General features: G+C 37.0%; 1 protein-coding gene across 10 annotated transcripts in view; it reads right to left on the reverse strand.

Moving 5' to 3' along the window:
- Positions 1-3965, reverse strand: part of Mff (mitochondrial fission factor) — a 31105-nt gene extending 27140 nt beyond the window's left edge. For 5 of the 10 annotated variants that reach the window (XM_027941736.2, XM_027941737.2, XM_027941735.2 and 2 more), the window contains exons 1-2: positions 3798-3965; positions 748-859 (exon numbers count right to left, since the gene is read on the reverse strand). The gene's annotated coding sequence lies outside the window, so the exon portion shown is untranslated. The remainder of the gene's footprint in view (positions 1-747; positions 860-3797) is intronic. The other 5 variants (XM_071619585.1, XM_027941740.2, XM_027941738.2 and 2 more) reach the window with 2 other exon arrangements.
- Between the last annotated feature and the right edge of the window lie 8421 nt (positions 3966-12386).

Raw genomic sequence — 12386 nt, forward strand, 5'->3', positions numbered from 1 at the left:
ATAAAAGTGAATATATACTCAACATTACTTTTGGACTTGAAAATGACTTGGAATAGAGCTAAGAAATCACTTTTGAAATCTTTCTTCAAGAGTTATTCTGTATTTCAAAAATTATAATAAATTTTATCATTCTTTTAAGCATAGACATTATGTTGCAATTTTGCAAGCAAGATAAAGAAAAACTGTCCTGATGATACAGATTTGGTGTTAAATTAGAAAAAAAAAATCAACACTGCTATAAAGCTCCTTTAATCATTATATTCCAAAGGAGAAAAAAACCTTTAATTTTTTAGACAAAACACAAATGAAGAAATCATAAAGAGAATGCAAAGGATAATAATAAATGTATTATAGGTAGCCTAAAATTTGATGTATATGTATGTAATGGCTTTCTTAAAGGCATATAAATTTCAAAAACCAAATTACACTAAGCTTTTAGTAAATGATATTATATAAGCCCAGATCAATAAGCAATTAAAGACAGTATAAATGTCTTCACCATATCACCATAGCTGGGATATTTCTTAAACTCCATATCACAGATGTACTCTACATCTTAAATTCCATCTAATTGAGACACTCAAGAGAGTTCTCAGAAGTTGCTTAGTGTGCTGAGCCTTGACAACTGGTTTCATTATGAATGCTAACTAAGCTTCTTTTGTTCTTTACCAAAATGTCTAAATTCTAAGGATTGGGCATACAGAGTTTCAAGCTAAGAAAATAAGCCAAAGAGAAAATTTTACTCACAAATGTGTACCAACTACTGCTTGCTGTTTGGCACTATCTGCTTCTGTGCTTCATATTAAATCCTTCAACTTGCTTCACTGTGCACGTGCTGGAGTTAGAGCCACTTTTGTTCCTGGGAAAGAAAAACAGGAGTTAATTGAGAAACTAGAGGATAATAATATTAATTGGAAATTCCAATTTCCAACTGGAAATTCTCCAAATGACAAAAGTCATAAAGATATACAACTTTAGACTAAGAAATGAATAAAAGAATAAAGAAAGAGCCAGGCATGGTGGTGCACTCCTGTAATCCCTGAGGCTCAGGAGGCTGTGGCAGGAGGATCTTGAGTTCAAAGCCAGTCTCAGCAACTTAGCAAGGCACTAAGTAACTCAGTGAGACCCTGTCTCTAAGTAAAATACAAAAAAGGGCTGGGGATGTGCCTCAGTAGTTAAGCGCCCCTGGATTCACTCTCCAGTATCCTCCTCAAACAAATAAAGAAAAAAAAAATAAGCTTACCACCAATTTTAGTCCCACAGGCAGTACCCTATGATTATTCTTCAAGTAAGACATCTCTATCATTGTTTCTTATTTGTAGTTAGAAAAATATGACAGAGAAAATATATTTAAATTAATAATATTATACGTATATTTATATGTGCATAAGAAATAAATTTCCATTCACTTAAAATGTTTTTAAAATGGAATCAGTAATAAATGTACATGGCAATGTACATAAGAACATATGGAGAAAATAAAGTGTTCCAATAAATCTTGTCTTCAACCACTCAGGTCTCCAAAGGCAACCTCTACTAGTTTGGTGCATTGTTCTAGATGAGATACTCTTCAAATTCTTAAAGTCTATCTGAAGCATAGTGAAAGCTTATATTCAGAAATAACACTGAAAAGACATATCCCAAAACAATATCAGCTTTGGGATATTATAAATTGAATTTTTATAATAATAAACAATGGACATCAATTGTTAGAAACACATCATTTCTTTGAAATGTGCTGGTCTCCACATTCTCTTCACTGCATTTCAGTCTTCTTATTAACTTTGCACTAGAACATCTCAAGGGTCTCAACATTTCATTCCACAGTAGCATCATTTCTTATGAGAATCTCTGAGTTTGTAAAGAATCATGGACTTAGAACAAACACATAGGTAGATAGTGAAAAAACAACTTCTGGAGAAATCCAAAATCTTCTGTACTTGAACTACTTAAATTTAAAAGCAAATAAAACTTTTGCACTAAGATTTAATATTGCTGTCTCAATCACTGTGTTTTCTGCTTAAATAAAACAGATAAGAATTTGATTATTTTTCTCCCTCATTGGACAGGGCACTTTGAGCAAAATCTTTTAGCAATAAATAAACTTCTCATTTGGGGTTAATATATTAATTCCAGAAGTTTTGTCACTTAGCATCTACTAGGCAACAAGCACATGATTCTAATATAGCTAATGAAACAAAATCTCCCTCAGAATCAAAGATAATTTCAAACTTCATGTCCCCTGCCCCCTGTATTCACACAGTAGATTTACTTTTGGCTGCACTTAATTTCTTCAACTTGACTTAAAAATATTTAAAGAAAGGTTTAGATATCTACCTTAAACCACAGACTTTATGTACACACATAAATACATGTAACAAAAATATAACTATTAAAACAAACCCTCATCTATATTAGCATCTAGAGTCAAGTTATAAACCACTGGTAGAAAAATGTACCAATTTGGAGACATAATGATTCAAGCCCAATTTCTCAGTTTCTAATCAGAACACTGGACACCATAAAGTTTAGAAAGTCACAGAAACAACTTGAGTTAATTGTGGCAGTAGAAATTTATATAATTCTACAATTAACAAACAAACAAAAACCCCAAACCAATTCTTTAACAGATATTGTGTGGACTTGGTTCAAGGTTTTTATCTAGGTCACCCTGTTTGGGTTCTCTTTCTAAGCAATTATGGTGTATCAGAAAAAAAAAAATTGTTGAGATCCAGGGTTAACTTCATTTTTTAAAGAAAAGTCACAGAACACTTTGAGAAAGATCTATTAGGCACAGAAAATTTCAACACCAGAAGGGAAAGTAGCGTAATTCTAAGATGAGATAGCCCTATCAGACAGGGAGACAACACACAACTTCCTTTGGAAAGAAAAACAGCCTATGAATCCACAAGACTCGGAAACCAAAAAGATGGCAGGTTCCCCCAATTTAATTGCACGGACAGACTAAGTACTAAGTGCAATTTAAATCGTCCTAATTTCCCTAAGGGTTTTTCTTGTGGGATTTCATTAGCCAAGAGGATTGATGCAGAAATGTCTTCCTCCCAGGGAGAGAAAACATTCCCAATCACTAACTGGTTCGATATTTGGCATAAGCTTTGTTCATCTTCTGCAATAAAAGGACACCACCACTTTAGAACGAGCGCTCTTCCCTCTGCCTAGTTGGGGGTTTTCTTTTGCCCCAGAAGGGGGACTCCTGCAGGAAGGACCTTCTCCAGCAGCCCCTGCTTCTGCGCTCCCGGGGGCCTGCGAGGCGCAACGCCGGCATCCCCGCCCCGGAGCAAGGATGCTCACAGAGCCGCAGGGCCTTCCCAGGGACGCACGGCCACCCGCGGACGCCACTGCCTGGGCTTCCAACCGGCCCTTCTTTCCGAACAGTATTTTCCACAAAACCCAACAAAAAGCCACTTTAAACACCGCGGGCTCAAGGTCAAACCGGGCTCGCAAGCCTCTCCCCGGCTTCCCAAGCCCGCTCAGGTTCCATGCAGTTAAATCCGAACTTCTGCACACACCGGGGCGCTGACTGGGAAGGCCAGGAGGCGGGCCCGACAGCGGCAGGACCCGCCGCTCAGCCGCCACGCTCTCCTCCGCTCCTCGGAACCCGAGGGCGACAAGATGCTGAGGAGGAAAGGCCTGGGGACTTGACTGCGGCCGGGGCGACACCTCAGGCGGGTTGGGCCATCGCGGGCTCTCGGTCGACCGGAGGGTCACTGCCGCAGCGCTAGGCCCGGAGGACGGCTCCGGTGGGAGTCCCAGATCGGGAAGACTTCAGCACTCACCCCTGGGCCCGCTGGAGAGTCCCAGAGAGGGCCGCCGCCCGCCGGCTCCCGGGGCGCTCGGGTGAGCGGTCTCAGAGGCCGTTGGCCGAGCGCACTGAGGCGCTGGGGCAAGGCACCGGCCAAGCGGCCCTCAGCGGGCCAGCAGAGACGCGAGAACGGCCAGGACTGGCCCCTTTCAGGAGCCGTAGAGGAAGCAGGTTTCTGGTCATGTGATGCGGGAAAGGGCGGACGTACAGCTCACGCACAGGAGTGGGGACCTGCAGGACGGCGATAGAGAGACATCTTTGTTGTGGGCAAAATACGCCGACCTCAAGTAACGTTGGAGGTACTTAAATTTGATCCACGGTTAGTGCTAATTAGCGTGCGTGATCTTAGTTTACAAGGTAAACCTTTGGAATCCGGTTAAGATAACAGCTTTTCAGACCACCTGCGTCAAAATGTCTTTGGTGCGAAGCCCAAGAGTCTGCATGTTTAAACAACTCTGGGAATGATTCTTAAGCACTTTGGTTTTGATTACTCTCTAAGCCCTCCAGCGAAGGACCCTGGGAAGGGGGAAGTTCAGTTAGGTCTCATGGTGGTTCGCAGCATTGTTTAGCTTCCTGGGAGCTCTCTCCCACCTAATTTCTAACACTTCCTTCTGGAACTTTGGGGTCCAGAGCTGCATACCGAGAATGGTGCTCACTAACCTAAGGACAAAGTGACGCCAAGCCAAGAAACACTGTGTAGGCCTCGATAGTGAAGAACGGGACGGTCCTCCGCATTTATGGCTGTTTATCTTTGGATTTAACCAACCTTAGATGGAAAACATGTATATCTGCATTAAACATGTACAGACTCCCCACGGCCTTGTAAGTCTGCCTAAACAGTAGACTTTGACAACTGTTTACATCGTATTAGGTATTATACATAGTCTAATACTTATTTAAAGTATATGGAAGGATGCGGGTAGGTTATATGCAAAAGCTATACCATTTTATAAAGGACTGGACCATCTACGGATTTATCTATCTGTGGGGGTTGTGGAACCAAGTCCCTCATCCTTGCCCTGAAATTACCGTGGGAATACTGTTTACACATGAGTGATGTACTTTTCTAGAATCAGAGAGGTTACCAGTCTTTAAAATAATTTGGGAAGCTTTCCAAATTGTGTTCTTGGGCCCCATCTTAATATTGGTATAAGGAAGGTTAAATTTCCTCTTTGCGTCTCAGCTGGGCCTAATAATCAAATTGACAAAAAACAGATAAGAGAAAGAAAGCATACAGATTTTGTTTAGTAATTTTTACTGGGAGTTGTCACTAGAAAAATGAAAACCCAAGGAAGCAGTTATGGTCCAAATCTTATATACTGGGTCAAACAAAGAATAGTAAATTGTGAAAATGTGAGAAGACAAAAAGAGTGTGGGCCAGGGCAGCTGACTGTGGAGAACTGACTGGGCAGATAACAGCTAGTTTAACAAGGTTGGTTTGTACTCATTTTCTCAGCCTTGACGCCCTGACTCTGACGATAAAGATGTCTTTCTTCCCAGTACAAGGAAGTCACCCTTCATGTGGGAGTTTTATCTCTTGGTTTCAGGAAGAGAGAAGAAGGTCAGAGTGCTTGTTTGCATCTGCTGTTTTCTCAAGTGCCTTTGACTCAAAATAATCTTTATGCCAAAATGTTATATTCTGCTACCCTGTAGTGGCAAACCATTTTTTTTTTTTTAAAGAATAGATTCAATAATAATGATGAGTCAGTCCAAGTCAGCATCTTGGGGGAAGGTAGAGAAGCTGGGCAAACTGTGATCAAAACCTTAAATGAGAGTCCTACTACTTCCATTAACCTTTCCACTTCTTCAATACTTACAGTTTGGTTTTTGTTCCTGCTTCCCCGCAAAGAAAAAATGTTTTTGAATAACTTTCAAATGAAGATTGTGATAGAGTTATAAAACCTAGTGTCTTCTCCCATAACACTGATCATTGTTTATCTTCTGACATAATACGATTCTGCTAAATTAAATGAGAGTGTTGTAAAATGTCAAAGTACCTAACACTTTCTGGTAGTAGATTCTCTTAAGGATGGGTGGAGGGTTGCATTTTCTCTCCTGTGCTTAGAAACTGTACACTCTCTTTTTGTGTGATACAGCTTCATGTTGGGTCTTTCTTCTCTTCCCTCATTAATGTGGATATTTCTGTTTATGATTTATTCCATCATTGACTGTCTTTGCAACCTCATAGTATATAAATCTAAATTAGTACATCCATTTCATCTCATCCTGATGCCTTAGTGTTTACTGAAGCTTTGTTCTCAACAGGGTTTCAAACTAAATGTTTTTCCCTCTTCTCCATCCAGATACTTTTTCAATTCCTTTTTCCCCCTCATCATGGCAAGATTTATTTTTCTAGTCAATAAAGTTCAAAATACTGAAGTTATCTTTTACTGTCTCCTAAGTTAGTTATGACAATTAATTTGTAGTGTCAACTTCATTGGATTAAAGAATACCCAGATAACTGGCATAACGTTCCAGGTATGCCTCTGAGGGCATAAGGACTGAATAAACAAGATCACCCTCACCCAATATAATGGGTACTCCCCACCCTACTGAAGGCTGGAATAGTAGAACACCCCTGCTCCCCATCCCCATCTCTCTCTCTCTCTCTCTCTCTCTCTCTCTCACACACACACACACACACACACACACACACACACACACAAAGCTGGGATACCCATCTTCACTAGCCCTGGAACATTGGAATTCTGGATTCTCTGGTCTTTGTACTTCAGGACTTATACCAGTAGACCCCAGTTTCTCAGGCCTTTGTCCTTGGACTGAGCATTCCACACATCAGCAACCCTGGTTCTCAGACTTTTGGACTTGGACTCAACCATGGTTGTCTTGCAGATGGGACTTCTAGACCTCCAAATCACATAAGCCATTTCCCACAATGAGTTTCTTCTCATCTATCTATCTATCTATCTATCTAATCTGTCTGCCTGTTTCCACCCTATTGGTCTTGTTTTTCTGAAGAATCTTGTCTAATACCTAACCCATGCTTTAGATCATTCTCTCTTCAATGCCAATTATATGCTTTATCTGTTCTTACTGGTAGGCCATTAACCATCATCTAGGTTTTTACTCTTTTTACTAGCCTACACATCTTCAGTCTTTTTCTAATTCTACCTAGACATCGAGTCAACAAGGAACCTAGTTTTATAAATTGTGACATCTCATATTTGAAGTCCCAGTTTGAAAGAAATTTTTGATTTATAGTTGTATACAAGTTCAAAAGTCTATTAACAGTAATCCAGTAATTTTTAAAAAACTTGAAAGTATGAGATAGCCTGACAAGCACCGTATATATAAAGTCCTCAACTTATGATAGTTCAGTTTATGATTTTTTTTAGCTTTATGATGGTATGAACGCAAAATGCATTCAGTAATAAACCATTCCTTGAATTTCAGAGTTTGATCTTTTCCAGGCTAGCAATTAGAAAATATCTTTCTGGTTTGTGCTTGCAGTAGATTCGGCAATAAACCACATGAGATTTCCAATACTTATTATAAAATAGGCTTTGTTTTAGATGATTTTGCTCAAGTATAGGCTAATGCAAGTGTTCTGAGCATATTAGACAGGCTAGGTTAAGCTATCATGTTTACTAGGTTGGATGCATTGAATGCATTTTCGATTTAATGGTATTTTCAACTTCCTGTAGGTTTATCAGGACATAACCCCATCATAAATTGAGGAGCATATACTACATATTGGACCTTCCAGATTATTAATTCCAGATTATATAATAATTCCACTCATTTTCTCAAAATCTTCACCAAATCTTCAGTACCAATCAATGAAGTAAAGTTCAACCTGGTATTCTAAGCCCTATCTAACGTCGTAGACTTACTCTATTGTGCCTCTCTATTTACATGTGTGCAGATATTATATTGTTCTTAACCACTATTATTCCCTGAGATTGTTTCATTATTTCATAACCATTTATTGCTATCCATTCTCTTCCTGCCACTTGGAATGCCAACTGACTTCTGATTATCTTCTGCTTCTTAGAATCCTAACATCCCTTAAAGGATTACCTAAAGTGTCCCCTTTTTTAGGAATTATTTGCTGCAGTTTCCACGTCCTGAATCACTATTTGTCGTCTCTTCTAGCACTTACATATTCTGCCCAGTATTATAATTGTCCATGGATATGTCTTTGTTTTCTCTTACCATAAAATAGAAACATATTGAGCATGTTGTAGATCTCAGATATAAAGTAATGAGACATATTTCCTTGTTCAGCTCATAAATTGGAATTGAAGATAATTCCAAAGCAGTAGTTCTAAAAAGAGTTGGAGCAATGGCAACATGTTTATAAAAATCATAGAGTCAATAAAAGGGGAGGAAGGAACATATTTATCTGAATGTTTATATTTAGCCTGGTTATGAAAGATTAATTACTTCTTCCTCTGTGTTTGCTTATCTGTTAATTTCCAGTACCTATAGCACGAACCAGAGGAGGCACTTACTTTTAATGTTTTGAAAGTGCCCCGCTAATAGTTTGCTATTATAATAGTTTGCCATTAGAGATTGATCTGATTTTCCTTTCCAAACAGGCTTATACTAGAGAGAAAGATAATGTGCTTGATCACCAGGTTGATTCTACTTACCAGCCGTAAAAAGTGAGTTTATTAAAATGTTTTTGTACATTTTTTAACCAAAGAATTTTCAAATCATATTTTTAGCTTACAACTGAGAGTATTTCTAAGATATTTATTTGTTCAACTATTTTTTTTTGTCTTGTAAAAATTATTACCCAGGATCCCTTCATTCCATTTCATTCCTTGGTTGTATCTTTATTGTCATTTAATACAGCCTGAAAGTTCCTTTTTCTGAGATTTCAATTTTTTTTCCCAAATCTCTACATATGAAATTTTATGAATTGTTTTCCTGGATGAGGAATATCCATTACCATTTATCAAAATATATGACCCATAATTTCTATAATCTATATGCTTTTCAAAATTACTGGCTTATAAAATCCCTTAAAAGCTTCAATAGAAAAATGAGCGAAGATATGATTAAGGCTTTCACAGAAAATTTTTAATAAGCACTCACTCTATTAAAATGACATGTTTAGCCTTAGTGATAACATGGAAAATGTAAATTAAACAATATGCAAAGATGTAAAAGAACACTTTGAGGACAACTTCAGCAAGTTAGGAAGGCCCTAAGCAACTTAGTGACACCTTGTCTCAAAATAAAAAGGGCAGGGGAGTTGGGGATGTGGCTCAAGTGGTAGTGCACTCACCTGGCATGCGTGCAGCCCGTGTTTGATCCTCAGCACCACATACAAACAAAGATGTTGTGTCCGCCGAAAACTAAAAAATAAATATTAAAATTCTCTCTCTCTCTCTCTAAAAATAATAATAATAATAAAATAAAAATAAATAAAAAGGGCAGAAGGGCTGGGGATATAGTTCAGTATTAAAGCACCCCTGGGTTCAATCCCCAGTACAAAAAATAAATAAATTAAAAATAAAAGGGCTAACCTTTTTACAGAGCCTTTTTTTTACATCTACAAAAGACCTAACATTGTGGAGTAGAATGAATTGGACATAACTTTCCTGTGTTCGTATATGAATACATGACCAGTGTAATTCCACATCATGTACAACCTCAAGAATGCGAAATTATATTCCATGTATGTATAATATGTCAAAATGCACTCTTGTCACATATATCTAAAAAGAACATATAAAAATTAAAAATAAATAAATAAGCCACTAATATAAAAAGGGCTGACATTTAATTTTCTTTTTTTGCGATTTATACTGAGGGAATGATTGGACAAATGTAGAATGACATGATATGTCTATAATGAAACTAAGTCTCCATAAGTTGAGGATTATTGACTTATGTTGTATATCCACATGATGTACCATGATATAAATGATTAGTACTTATCTACTGATATAAAGATCTGTCCACAATGTATTAAGTTAAAAAAAAAAATGAGGGTTGGGGATGTGGCTCAGTGGTAGAGCATTTGTCTAAGGCCTTGAGTTCAACCTTCAAAATTGGAAAAAAAAAAAAAAAACTACTAATAAAGCATGCTTCTAACTAATTTTTGTTTAAAAATTATATAGATAGGAAAAAATTCAGCAGGGGTGATGTACCTTAATTTGACAGTTATCTTGGGTTGGGATGAGGATTAGATCATAATGGTCTTTATATTCTTCTTCATCATAATTTCTGTATTGCCTATTGTTTTCACAGAGCACATCTAATTTTACAATCTAAAATTATTTTTATTTTGAAAAAACAAATGCCAAATACAATTTTTTCAGTTTTATTCTAACAATACAATAAAATAATATTTTAGCTATAATTACAGAAATATTAGTACATTACAATATACTGTAATTTTGTCAGGATATAACAATATAAAATATTCAATATATTTTAAATATATTCCATTTGGTTATAGAGTAAATATTAAATTAAGTTTAGTAGCAGTTACATTTGATACATAGAAAAATCTTTGTAAGTTAGCAATAAAACTTGAATTTAGACATTTTAATACTTTTATAAATAAATTAATAATGTTTATCTTGTAGAAACAAAGAACTCTGAGAAATCGGTTGTTTTAGCACACTGTGAAATTCCAAAGTTGAAGCCCCAAATTTAAAAGAAATAAGTTACTTACATTTTATCTACAAAGTTAAATCTTCATAACTTTTTAAGCCACATCTAAATATTTGGAAAATAATTCATGAGCTGGATTTTAATGCTCACTCTTAGAATTATGACTGAACAACAGCTGTTTATGCAGCTTCCTTGGAATTTAAGGTTTTAGCATCACTTGTCTTCCTCAGAAGTCAAATACTGTTAAGAGGGCAAGAGAAGATAGAGCTTGCAATTGAGTGAGTGCCAAGCATTTGCCATTAGCACCAGTCAGGAGGTTTTAGGAGCAAAAGTAGATTGCCTTTGGGTCATCTGTGAATTTGGACTTTTAAAAGAGGCAACTATAGCCAGTGCCTTGAGTGTTTGCCTAGAGCAGCTTTTCTCAGTCTTTAGAGTACATCAGAATCATATGGAAGGCATGTGAAGACACAGATTTCTGGCCTATACCCACACAATTTCTGATTTCCCAAGTCTAGAATGGACCTAGGATTTGCATTTGTAACAAGTTCCCAGACAGTGCTGACATTGCCCATCCAGGGGCCACACGTTGAGAACTACTGGCCTATGTAGATCAGTGAGCCCTCTTCACTACTATGTACAGTTGAAACTGTAAGATATTTTTAGGGCAGGTTAAGTCTTAATAGTAAGGGAATCTAAGTACATACTCTGAATGACATCCTGCATGTCTCAGTTTGGGGGTAAAAATGGCTTGACAGCAAGCATATGAAAAATGAAGAATGTAAACTGTATCAGTACTCCAGAGTCACATTTTCCCTTACAAGGCAGTTGAGTCTGGAGCAATAGCCTGAATTTAAATTTTAGCACCACTGATTCCACCTTAGTGAATCAAGAAACATCTTCAAAACTGTCTCATGATGCCTGGTTCCTAAGACTTATCGAACTATGCTATCAGCACATACAAATGATTTTTTAAATGTTTTGTAGAGCAGTGCTTTTTTTGTGTTGTTCAGACCTTAGCTTCTATGGGGTCTAAAAGAAGCTGGAGGTCCTAGGCTTTCCCTGGGCAGGGATCTTATCTTCAAAACTTTACTCAGGCCTTCTGAGTTATAATAATGAAATGTAAAAGCAACAATAAAAGAAGAATAAAAGGTGGGAGAACAACTCATGTATATGAGATTTTTGTTTGGTTGGTTGGTTTGGTGCTGGGTTTGAATGGTGAGCATACACTTGACCTCTGAGCTACATCCCCAGTCCCCGTATAAGATTCTTAAGAGAAGCAATAATTTACCTTTTTCTGAGATATAGATCAGAAACAGTCCCTCCCCCCTTTTTTCCTCTCCCTCTTTTCCTCTTCTCTTTCTCTAATTTAGTTTAGTGCCTGGAACATAGCTTGGTGCTGATTACAATGCCTTTTAGTTGAACTGAGGAAGCCTGGGAATGTATCAACACACCAAAACAAGTCTTAAGACATACAGCTACCAAATTATACAATTTATACATTAAGGTTTTTACACAATGGTCTCTCTCAATGTGGTTTGTAAGAATGTATAACATAAAAAAACTTTTTTGTTGTTTATAAAGAAAGGATTAGAAAAGTAAAGGAATAAATCTAAAAAAACAAATAATGGAATATTTAGAGCAAAAATATTGAGCATGATAAACCAACAAATGCCATAACCTTTCATGAATTATTGAACTATCAAACCCAATTATATATGTGCCAGCATTTATAGGGATGGGGATAAAGTGCACATCTAATAAGTAGTATCCTCATTATTTTTGTGGGTACACTAAACAAGAGAAGTTAAAAGTTGACACATTTGAGGGTAAATGTAGCTATGTCCTATTAAAGTTAATTCACTAAGTGTGAACATCTTATCTACTTTGAATACAGGCAGCCTATATTGACAGATGAATTCAATGAATAAACAGATCTTCAAAGAAATATAAAATAAGACCAAGGCTGTTA

The sequence above is a fragment of the Marmota flaviventris genome, chromosome 11, assembly GCF_047511675.1.
Source record: "Marmota flaviventris isolate mMarFla1 chromosome 11, mMarFla1.hap1, whole genome shotgun sequence".
Classification (NCBI taxonomy): domain Eukaryota; kingdom Metazoa; phylum Chordata; class Mammalia; order Rodentia; family Sciuridae; genus Marmota; species Marmota flaviventris.